The 13,253-nt window shown below is 36.0% G+C and overlaps 1 protein-coding gene across 1 annotated transcript in view; it reads right to left on the bottom strand.

Moving 5' to 3' along the window:
• The window catches only part of LOC307164193 (alpha-2-macroglobulin-like), a 45,587-nt gene that overhangs the window by 26,000 nt on the left and 6,334 nt on the right, over positions 1–13,253 (bottom strand). The window lies entirely within an intron of this gene.

The raw sequence follows: 13,253 nt of genomic DNA, 5'->3' as shown, positions 1-13,253 counted from the left end.
TTTTCATGATAATCGAATATAAAGAGTTTTATCTCTAAAAACAGATTAGCTCATAACACTAGTATATGGGGCATAGTGTAAGTAAAAGTAAATCGCTAGTTAATACCACTAACAAGGCTCAAAATAGCCTCACACTAACACGGTAGCATAATGAGGGTCCCTACATGCAAACCGAAGCATTGAGAACTTTATAAGTGACAGTTTAATAAGAAGATACTTTATAAAAGACAGTACATTACACGTTTACAGGCAGGAGCCATCTTGGAAAACAGTCTCGACTAGTCGAGCCACGAACGCCGTGCTACGTGAATACTGTTCGATACACCTCCAAATAAAGAGGAGGATGGTGGACCTTCTGGTGGAGTCAGAGAGGCGTAACACAGAAAGGCTAGATAAAATTAGAGAGAACATAGCCACCATTACCAATAGTATCCATGAGGGGTTTTCAGTACTCAAGTCAAGTCACTACTGAAGCATAATGTTCAAGCCGCAGCCTCATGTTGATTAGTCCATGGTATTTGAAACCAGCCATTTTCACTCCACTATGGTAGACACTTTAGTTAATTGTAATTAGAGAGAGAATGTAGGCATATTCCATTAAAAATGAAAGTTGTATTGCCCCCCATAAAACTTCCCACGCTCCCCCCAGCCTCCCTCCCTCCCACTCACTTCCGGACTGGACACCTGTTTGGACATCTGCACCCGTGCAACTGTTTATCAAATCCCCCACTAGTTCCCACAGTTCCAGAACTATTTATGACTGTTTAGTGGTATGTGTGCTTGTTCATTGTAAAAATGTTTGAAAATGGTGAAACAAACATTCAAAACAATGTATTTTACATTTTTAAGAAATGTATAAGGATGACAGAGATAAGATCAGTGTTTTTATTTTATTAAAGAAAAGTTGTACTTTCACTTACATTTGAAGAAAATGTGTACTTTCACATTTAAAACAATGTATAAAATTAAAATACACAACTTTTTCACATACAACAATTAAAGACTAAAATTAAAATTAAAATTCAGTCATGTAAGAACTGATTTTCCTGTTAAAACAAAACGCACCCTGCGATAAAGCAGTAAAATGCACCCTGGACAGAAGATAGCAAAGAGAGAGCACAGGACACTGTCCTGCCCAAACTGTCCTTCTTCCTTATCTCTGCATCCCCCTCTCCCTCCTCTTCTCAGTCCTCAAGTCACTGAAAGTTTTTTAAGAATGTCTATTTAACACATATGGTGTATCTTGTGAATATTTTGTTTTTCCTTTTCATGTTTGGTGTCATTTTAAAGGGCACAGTGCATGCGATTGGTAAAATGGTCTTAATTTCATTGCAGTCATTGGTTTAATGAAAAAGATTGAGAACTTAGGAGAATCCTGTTTCTCCTCTCTGGCTGATATCTGTTTACGATATCTCCTGAAACCAGGTGCTACCCCCCTGGGGTACATGGATTGGCCCAAACAACTCTAAACAACATTTGTATAACCCCCTTCTGTTCTGATCTGGTATTTAAGGTGAGGGAACAGAGCAACCTTTGGGACTCTTTACCAGGATCATCCCCCACAGTGATGTTTCAGTGCTTTCCGGTTGGAAAGCCCTGACACATTACTGTGTCTTGGTCAGGAAAACATTACTTACTTTTAGAGTCATCTTTGAGTAAATGATGTCACGTATTTTCTGAATTGGCTTTAAATAATTTACTTCTGTAATTGGCATGATACATTTTTACCTGACAAATAAATGTTACATCTTGAATTATTCTGAAGTTTTAGAAATCATTCATTTTAGTAGATTAATGTGTAGTCTGGTGTTTCCGCAAATCTTTGTCCAGGATAGATCAAACTGAAGGCACTATGAATGGAGCATGGGGCACATCTTAGGAAGACCTTCTGATTTCTGACTATTCCTGACTTAGCATGTTGTACACTGCAAATATTATAAAACATTACACCTATGGGTCTGTAGTGCGCGGCTGCATAGGGTCAAATATTTGCACTGCACCCTCTGACTATTTCAGGACTGGCTAGTTTGTGATCGTGAGCGCGCAGTCGCTACGTGACGTCTCAAAGCGACACTAGGTCCGTAATGAACGAATAATTGAAAGTATGGGATAATCAGAATTAGCCTGGTAATACCAGACCTTGCTACTTCACTTTGTTTCGTAGACAGAGTCTGGAATAGCATAATAGAGAAGTGTTTTCTCTCTCGCGGGGGGGGGGGGGGGGGGGGGGGGGGGCGCTTGTCTGAAGTTTAAAATCATTGGTTACCCGTAAGCCAATCACATAACGTTTGGTTATGGCGTGTGTTATGCGCATGCTCAGCCGCATCTAACTTCCACTGTAAACACATGTATGATGCAAAAACTAAACCATCGAGCGAAATACCAGAGTGAACATGGCTGTGAACGACTTTTGCAGATTATGTGAAGTAAATCTACGCATCCACGGTACAATCAGCGTCCACGTCACGGCTCTCAGCCCGCCCTCTGTTCGTTGATTGGCCCGGCTGTTTTCAGGCCGGTGGAAAACTGAAAGATACGCTGCTATCTCAGACTGACTACAGGAGCGAAATGAAATTAGCGGAAGTAGGAAGTCTGACGTAGTCAGGCTAAATCAGAATAATCAAAGATCTAAATTAATTCATAATCAATATTTATGATTATTTTCTAATCAGAAATACGATCTAAATTTGATTATCATTTGAAATTGGAGTCAGATTACGCATAGAGCTAAAGTAGGCTAATACTAAAACTAAGTTCCAATAAATTAAGTGAACTTCACTGGATCGCTGAAAACACATACACGCTTTAAACCTTCGCCAGGCCGTTGGATTCCATCGTTGGGCCAATAGATGGTCCTTACAGTCATTTACAGAATTTTTTAAAACAAGTCAACCCTTTGATGCGCAAGCTATGGAAACCCCTTCTAATGCACAACATGGGTCTAAAAAGACCCGTATTCATTTCCTATGTTATTTCATGCATGGCTGGACTTTTTTTTTTTTTTTATCTTTTGAGATCAATTTATTTAAGCATTTAATATTCCATGATCTATAAATTCCATGATTTATAAATATTAAAAATTTATTGTTTTCAATTACCAAAAATTATTATTTAATTTTTTTCTAGGTTTTGTGTTACTCTATCAAATTTACTTATCAAGCATGATAAAACAAAAGAATAAAGACAACATTTTGTCAATCATTTTAGCAGTCATTTAGACAACACATTTAACACTTGAAATGTTTATTTGCCACTTTCTCTAACATAGCAATCACCAAAGGTGTAAAGTCCAGGTTCAGAAAGTAAAAGACCTCCTCAGTATTTTGTTCCAATCACCTGAATTAGCCTAATTGCACCACCTAATTAGCAGTTTTTCAGCCAGTAGGTAGAACTAATTAGTGAAATCAGCTGTCTGAGGTCATGGGTGGAAAAAAACATATGGCAGGACTTTTACTTTCTTGCATCAAATATACAAAAGCAGCCGTGTTGAGTTGTGAAATGTGTGGCAGGTGAATAGTGTTCTGCAGTAAATGTTCCTACTTGCAAAAATGTGCAAATATCAAAGGTTTCTATATGGGTCATTTTTGACCCATGTATGTAAAATTGATGTAGAAATAATAAAAACTGTGTTTGTTTATAAAGTAAGAAAGGAAATATTAACATAATTATTTGTCGAAATCAAAAACAAAATATTTAATGAATACCTGGAATAAGAAAGAAAAAAAACAAAGAAAAAAAAAAAAACATATCTTTTAAAGATTCAGCAAAGAAACACTCAGCCATCACTGAAATAACATAGGAAATGAATACGGGTCTTTTTAGACCCATGTATGTAAAAAAAAATGTAGAAATACAAAAACTGTGTTTGTTTATAAAGTAAGAAAGGAAACATAAACATAATGATTTGTGGAAATCAAAAACAAGATATTTAATGAATACCTGGAATAACAAATGATAAAATACATATATTTTAAAGATGCAGCAAAGAAACACTCAGCCATCACTAAAATAACATAGGAAATGAATACGGGTCTTTTTAGACCCATGTTGCGCATTAGAAGGGTTGCGATACAAAAACGATTTTTATTCGAAAAGAAAGAAATGAAAAATTTTAATTAGGATTTTTAATGATCTAAAACAAATTAACTGAGGAATACCTGGAATACTGAATGATGAAATTAATTTCTTGCAAAGATATAGAAAATGAAAACTCAGTCGGGTCTTTTTAGACCCATGTTGTGCATCAAAGGGTCCCACATGGAAAGAACCTATATGTGGATATATGCACATATGAAACCTATATGCAGCATATATGTGCATATATGCTGCATATATACAGCATATATGCACATATATGATCATATATATGCTGCATATATGCGTATATATGCCACATATAGGCAAAACTGAGGTGCATATATGTGCATATACAGGCCATATAGGTCTCCTGTATTGCTTCTTTATATCCACATATAAGCCCTATATGTAGGCTACATACAAGATATGCCTCCTATATAGCTCATGGCAGGATGGTCATTTTGTAGCTCATATCTCACTTTGGCAACTGTCATTCATGATGCTAGGCACATCTATCAATTCGAAGCTCACAGAGCTGAGAAGATCGAAAAGATATATTTATTTCTGTTCAGTTTTTTGTCTTATTTTTGTTCTTGTACTATTTTATTGTTGTTAAGTAAATAAATAATGTACATTTCCTCATTTTGGGCTTTTATTTATGTTGCCTACACTGTAAAAAAAAAAAAGTGTAATTTTACAGGTAATGGTCTGTATTGTTTTTATACAGGATTTTACCGTTTTGCCATTATAGTGAATGCCTGTTATTTTACAGATATTTGCTGTAATTTAAGGTCCACTATTAAATTTACAGGTAATTGCTTGTATTTTGGTTTTACATCAATTTTACGTTTTTTAAAAGGAACTTGTCTGTATTTTTACAAAGTAATATTTTATAGATTTTTTTCTGTGAAATTAGAAAACAAAGAAAAGAAGGCAGAAACTGCAGAAATATTCAATATGTTGTCCTTACAGATTATTAAGCATGTGTGGGTTAAAGTGAGTTTTTTTAAGGTAAATAATAGTATTTGTACATACAGTAGCCTACCCTACATAGGCTACAGTAGGCCTGTATTGAATTATTTTTTTATTGCATAGTCTATAGTCTTTAATCTTGTCTTGCAAATAGATGCTCATTTTGATCATTATTTAATTGTCTTATTCTCCCATAATTTCATGTATATTTTAGTAATATTTTTCCAAATCTCCGTTGCTGCACATTCAGGCCTTTGTGTGTGTGTGTGTGTGTGTGTGTGTGTGTGTGTGTGTGCGCGCGTGCGTGTGCGCGCGCGCGCGATGACGCAGAATCAAATTCGCCGCCATTACGTTTCCGCCGTTTAGTCCCGCCCACAACGGTTAGTTGATCAGTCAGTCGACTTTGGATCTGTGTCGAGGGCAAGCGAAGCGGGAGATTTGAATTCTAACGTTACTACTCTCGTGAAGTGGATTGTGAGATTAACAGTGGTTCAAAGCAATGGTATTCGTCGAGAGCAGCCGTGAGCAGGATCCCTGTTGTTGTCAGTCAGCGTTTGATCACTGATAATAGATCAATGGTTTGGATTCTTCGGAAACGCCCTTTTCAGTGAGCCTGGTTCGTCACAGTGGACATCATGCCAACCGATAGCCTAACCGGCTGCAGGTAAGAGTCTACATGTGAACGATATTTTATTTTACATTTGTGTTAAGTTTACGTTACAGTTTTCAAGCTATAATCTTAGCATGTTAAATGATGTTCAGTTAACTGGCGAGAGCTGGAGGCAAAACACTGAAAATGTAGCATGCATCTTTACATTTTCCATCTGTTTTAAGAAAGATCTGTTGAACCCACACCTCAAAAGACCTAAAACGAGCTTTCGTAGACTTGTTATACATATCAAAGTCCGTTTAATTGTGTATAAAATCATTGTTAATACGCGATAGTATCTGTCAGTAACGTTAAATCAATCTTTTAAATGGCGGGACATTTTGAAACACTGTCTGGAAGCTGAAAACTCTTATCTTAAAAAAATAGTAACCACGTTTTTGGTGGATTTGTATTACCATTTTTAATAACCTGCAGTTATACTACAAATAGACCTAACGTTACCAAGGTTTTTTTTTTTTTTTTTTTGGTTAAACCATAGTTAATTTTCGTAAGGGTTAACGTGGCTATGAGACCGTTAAGTAAACGAATTCAGTAAATACTGTAACGTTAAGTTACTTGTTGATGATACAGGAAAGCACATGAGTCTAGAATATGAACACAACATGATAAATAGCATATTCTGGCTCCATGCTCGCCAACAGGTAGCTATAGAATGCATATGTGCATATATTAGGCTTATAAAGTCAGTTGAGGTTTTGCATTGTCCCAGTGGAACATATTCTGACCTGTGTAAATGTAATACTGAGTTGTAAATTTTTTTTTTTTTTTGTGATTTCAGGTCAAGTGGAAAGCAGAATGATCATGGCAAACAAGGTATGGGAAGAAGTAATTTAAAATATTGTTATGGCCGAGTCTTCTGATTCCACATGATTGCACTAAAAGTGGCAGAAAATGTAATTTGTTTTATTTTATATTTTCCAATATGAATATTCATTTGATCCTTGTGAGGCCACTGGAGCTGCACAGGGTTTGGTTTTGCTACAGTAAGACCACGAGTGTGTTAGATTTCACCCATCTATTTTTTTTTTTTTTTGTATTGTAACTAGGTTCTGTCATTTAGAAACATGGGTTTTCCTATCACTTAATGACACATATCTCTACTTTTCATTCCAGCCAGAGGATCTGACGGTTGCTGCTCGCATCTCAGCCTACCTGATGGAAAATTCTTGCTGGATGAATGACCTTCACCTTCAACTCAACCTTGCCAAGACAGAACTGCTTATGGTTTCAGCCAAACCATCCTTGCTGTGTGATCCTGCTGATTTGCCTTATACAACACCAGAAAGATCCGGCCCTTCCTATCGGAGTCACACAACTCCTTGTCTAAGCTCTTGTTCTATCCAGACTGGACTATTGTAATGCTCTCCTGGCAGCTCTTCCAGCATCAGTCAAACCTTTGCAACTGATCCAGATGCTGCAGCAAGACCTAAACTCACTGCTTCAGATCTATGTGTCTCCAGAAGCTTGTGTTCTGCTAGTGTACGGCGCCTTGTGGTGCCATCATCCCAAAGAGACACAAAATCACTTTCACTGACCTTTCCCTGGACTGTTCTCTGCTGGTGGGATGACCTGCCCAACTCAACACATTTTCAAGAAACCTCTAAAGATCCATCTTTTAATAAACACTTGACCCAATAATACTAAATCTTTGTTAAAAAAAAAATGCTATGTGTACTGTGCTACACTAACTGGGACTTGTCGCTTCTATTGTTCTCTTAATTTTTAAGTCACTTTGGATAAAATGTAATTGTAAATGTGTAAAATAAGTTATATTAGAGTATAAAGGCATACAGCAATTGCCTTTTAATGTGGATATTTTTACATGTTCTAAATGATATACTAAGCTTGTATTTCCTATCATTCACGTATCTTGATGTGCAGTGTTTGTTTAATGAGTAATACTGTAAATGTGCAGGTATTCCGTACTTATATTATATGTTTAGTTAATTTAACAGAAATTGACTGTACATTTGCTATTATTAAGTACTTAATTAGAGATTGGTTAAAGTTGTGAAATTTGAAATGCAAAAATTAAAACTAAATAATATACAAACTTTGTATTTAAATTTATGTACTTTTTAATGCATTTTTATACATAACTTCATAGTAGGTTAACATATAGGTGAACATATAGGTGCATATATGCACGCATATATATGTGCACATATAGGTGAACATATAGGTGCATATATGCACATATATATAGGTGCATATATATATATATATGTACATATATGCACATATATGTACATATAATATAGGAAAACGGCCAATTTTATATATGTCACATATATTCAAAACCTATATCAAAACCTATATTAAAACATATATGTTTATATAGGTTATTTCCATGTGGGGTTAAGAGAAAGTCTTTTACCTTCACACGGTATTTGTAAAATGTTAAAAAGTCAATGAAAAAAGGTTAAACGTATTTTTCTAAAAAATATAAATAAATGTTCAAACACAATTGTAGTATTAAAAAAACATTATGTTAAAAAATGACAGTATCATCAATTACATTTTTACATTTTTCCGTTGTTGAAAGAAGGATAGAACTGTTATCCAGCTCATGGTTTTAACTCCAAAAACTTTGAGCTACAAAATGCGAAATGATTTCGTGGAAGTACACTCAGAGTCCCACACTGGCCCCGCCCCTAACATACCCCACACCAGCTGATGAGGGGAGTTTTAGGTAAACAAACTCCTCGAGCAGCTCCACGAAATGCGTCCACACGCACCTCAGTTTAAGCTATAGAAGTGACAGAATTGAAGGCTACGTGATGCTGCCGCAGACCACACACACCTCACCAAACACGCACACACCCCTCATAATGAATGCAGAGGCAGATGGAGTGTTGTTTAAAAAGGATTCAAACCATTCAGATTCAAACACAATGTAAAATACTTGTGATTTTTGCAAAACAGATAACTATACAGCTACAATGGCTACGGCAGCACACAAAACTGCTGAGAGAAGCATTGATGAAGCTATGGAGGATCTGGCTTTAGCTCCGAGAAAAAAAACACGGACCGTCTTTATCCAGGTTTCTCCACGAGCAACCTGAGAGTGTGAAATATGCCGTTTGTGCACGTACGATTTTGACAAAACAATTGTGAAGTCAGATTGATCAATATGAATAATGATGAGAGATTTACATTGAATACAACAGAGGACCCTGATCTAGTGTTCACATAAAGGGATTGGGTTCTGTTTTATACCAGAATTTGGAGAGACTTAAAGACGGGGAAGATGATCCACTTTTCATAGCAGAGTGGTCTGGATTAACAATGGGGACAAGATGCAGACTGCTTGCGGACCACGTTAACAAATACCCATTTACATAACATTTACATCCTTTGCAGGGATTTTGGAAAGGATGCACCTGAACGCGCATGGCCTATTTCTGAGGCTGGCCATCTAAAATACTATGATTTAAAATTCATGTTTCAATGGAAGGATTTACCTTTGTTGGAAGACATTTTTGCTTTTTCAAAGGGTCTGATGCATATGAAAGGTACAACAACGTCAAAGTGAAATTATTCCACCCTGAATGGTGTGTATCTAGTAGGCGTGGCATTCATGTAGCTCCGCCTACATTCTACAACCATTAAATACCTGCCCCTGACAATCCCACTCCATTCACGCATCATGTCTCAAGAAACTGTTCTCTCACCATTCTCTCCTCTTGGACCTGTTGACGCATACACAACAACAACAGGATCATCAACTGCTACGCATGAATGCCTGCAAAAAAGCATCGACTGGCTGAATACATTTTGTACAGGGCTGGGTTATCACAACCTAGGTTTCCTCACGAGCTCCGGATCTGGTGGACCCATTACAGCTGCAGCAGCCACTGAGGTCACTGACACGTCCGGTGACTATGTGGATGGTTGTGTCGGTGATGCTGGACATAGAATTATTAAAGCAGTCGTCATATAATTATCCTGGAATATCTGATCGATAAATGGATTGAGCAGGATTGCGATGGACATGCTGTAGACCATCCCTCCCAGACACGGCATTTATGTCTATTCGAACCCTCTGCATATTATTTTTATGGATGTTTTGACGAGATCAGCCTGAAACTCCTCAAGCCTGAGCTGAAAATCATTTTAGCTCAGGCATTGAATCAGTTTGGCGCCACACCGCATCTGCAAAGAATCCTTGGAGCTGTTGAGGCGATTTTGTTTGAGCTTAGAGATGAGATCTACATCGTGGATGTATCAGACAGAAACTTGTGGATGAAAGCTGCGAGCATATCGTTTATGATGATGCTGTTGACAGCTGGAAGCGCATCGCTGCTGAAGACCCTGAGTCTTTCCAAGTGTGGAAATGGGAAACTACTGCTGCACCGCCTGGCTTGCTAAGCATTTCTTTAAATCACGTGTTAAATGTGAAATATCAAGCCTGCTGTACAAGATTATCGATGATAATCATACAACAAATACCGACATGACTGCGGATGATAAACGTCTAACGAAATTGCTGAGTCAAATGAACACTGTGCGGAAATTATTGTGCGAGTGGAATATTATGGTAAATATATCTGTCAACCATAAATGTACACTGTGTATGAATATGAAAAATATTCTTGAGCTATTGCCTGGATGTGCTGATTATCTTAGAAAAGGAAACATGTTATGTCTTTGTACGTATGTAACTGCTGTAAAAGGGGTTTTCCTGCGCTGAAACCACGCCCCCAGTGTTTGAGAGCAGAGAATACTGCTAATTTTTTTTGGGATATTTTTATTTACTTGGTGGCTTTTTTTATCAATCAAATTTGGCTGGGTGGCTAATAACACATTTTTCTGTGATGTGACAAACTCAGAACACATGCTTAATTTTGACTTTACAGGGACTTTACGTTTTTATTAAAATAGTTTGTAGTTCTGAACGGGATCCTCCACTAAAGCGCAATGGCTTGTGGTCAATAGTAGCTGTTAGGTCGTTTCTCAAACAGAAGGCTGCATATCTCGGCTGCCACGTCATCAAGCGACGCTGAAGGCCATCTCAATTTGAAGGATCCTTGGAAGGCAGCCTTCGGTTCATGTCCTTCATTCTGCCTGTTTTCAAGGTTGCATCGGATGTATCCTTCGCTGCCTTAAATCACCCACAATCCTTTGCACACATTCCAATTCACGAAAATAAACGAATGGAAAATTAGTCAGGGTTAAACTCAGCTTAAACTTAAACTCATAATAAACTCAGAGCTTTTCTGTCTGAGTTTATTGTGAAATGTAAGACAAAAATAATGTTTTCAGACATGAAAGCATGTTATATTTTGTTTTGCGTTAAATTAATCGCTAACTTTTCTGATCTTCCTTTGTGTTCAGCAGAAGAGAGAAATTCATACAGGTTTGAAACAACTTGAGGGTGAGTAAATAATGACATAATTTTCTTTTTAAAGTGAACAATTAATTAAGCCCTGGAAGTCGATCATAGATCAAATCGATACACCACAGCAAACAGCATATATTTTGTCCTCTTTTATGCATTTGAGACATGGTGTTTTCCTCAGTGCAAAACCTACATTTCACAGGTATATTCTCCATCCGTAAATGTTAGAAATTCGTGCAAACACTTGCATTTTGCTGCTAAACTTCACATTGAACGAGCACTACTGCATGCATGCGCGCCAAATAGGAGCACAATAATTCTGACTAAAATGTACATTTTGCTTGGAAAATTAATATGCAATATTTTATAACACCAGAAATATCTTCTAAGTATAATCATTTATCATTAGGGTTTTGGATAAGTTGCAGGTAACTTATACTCATTATACTCACATTTTATACTTTTAAAATTTTAGACATAAGTAATTGAGGGAAGAAATTTTTATAAAGGGACAAATGATAGTTTTAGGTATAGGACCTATGTTACTTTAATAAAGAGTTGTACTTATTTAGAATAGTGAGAATTACAGCTTTTAAGGCAATAAAAAAAGCAGACCAAAAATCCACAGTTTTAAATTATTGGTTAGATTTAGTTTCTAAAGTACACTAGAGAATAACATGAAATTGAGCAAAAGTAAACATTTTTCAAAGATATGGCCACCTGTAGAACTAATATTATTCTATAAGGAATACATATTATTATTAACCCTTTCATGCATGAATTATGGAAAACATTATCTAGATTTTAGATCATCTAGATCAAGATTATTTTTATTACTATGATGCTAAAATTGAAATCCATTATCATTTCTTAAATATAAATTTAATTTAAAAATGATTTAACTGTCCACAATATAATAACAATAAAACACATATTCTAGGAACTATAATGGTAGTTTCATATATGCGGACACATAGTAGCAATATAGGCAATTCATGGAAAAATTCACTGCTGATTGTAACAACTTATATTCTTATTGTCTGCCATTTAATGCCGTAATATGTCATTTTGAATGGTTATGTTGATATATTTGTTAAATGTCTGTTTTATCACAATATAAGACAATCCATATCATCTTTGCAAAAATAGAACAGATATACTAGCAGGAAACAGAAATCAGACTTTATGCAATTTGAATCCAGTGTTGCATGACGTCTACATACGTGGACAGTTAGGTTTTTGGTGTATAAAAACTACATTTACTCAATTTTAGTTGATAAAATACTTACATATTTATCATACTGTACATACTAATATTATTTTTCACCTCAATTGACCTTGTATAAAAGTTTTTCACAGATATGCCTGGGGAATTTGGAACATGGCTATCGCTGTCAGGCATCTTGGATTGCTGTCATCAAGCAATTAATATTTGGTATGCAAGACAGCAGCCACCGTTACAATATTGCTGTCCATCTACTGACACTGCCCTCAAGTGGTTTGGAGAAAATTACCATGATAAATTAACCCTAAATGGAGTTAAATTAACTGTCCACAAATGCGGACACCATGAAAATGACCTTTTTATATAACCCTCCCTCCCTTTTAATTTACTTATTGAATATTAGAGGTTTAAATTATATTACTTAGGAATTATGTCATTATAGGAGTTTGATGTAAACGTTTAGTTTATTAATAGACATTTTTTCAAATGCAAGTGTCTAACAGTGAACCCCCAACCCCAATTTTCAGGTACAGATAATAAAGTAACTGTAAAATAACATCCTAGTCTCTGTACAACTTAAATATAGATTCATCCTTCGAGTAGGGTTATTAGGCTACTGTCATGTTAAGGGCTGCACATATCCACCACTGTTATATTCTTTTATATGAATATATAAATGTATTTAAAACTGCATCACTGAGAGACTCATTGAATAATGACTTCTATACATTACAGTATTGAATGTTTATTGCATTTGGGTTTGTTATAGTAAGACTGGCTACACTGGATATTAGTCTAACTGAATGCCTTCATACATAAAAGCTAATTGCCATGGTTGTAAAAGTATTTTTAATCCGTAGGCTGTCCTTGATGAATGGAAGCTTGCAAGCAAAATACATCAGTTTTAAATGCAAAAAACCTTAACTATGATTTTAACATTCCTCTTACACAGGTTAGTCTTTCTAGAA

Source organism: Squalius cephalus, assembly GCF_949319135.1.
Source record: "Squalius cephalus genome assembly, chromosome: 1".
NCBI classification, from domain to species: domain Eukaryota; kingdom Metazoa; phylum Chordata; class Actinopteri; order Cypriniformes; family Leuciscidae; genus Squalius; species Squalius cephalus.
The sequence above is the reverse complement of the archived record's forward strand: the minus strand, read 5'-3'. Positions and strand labels throughout refer to the sequence as shown.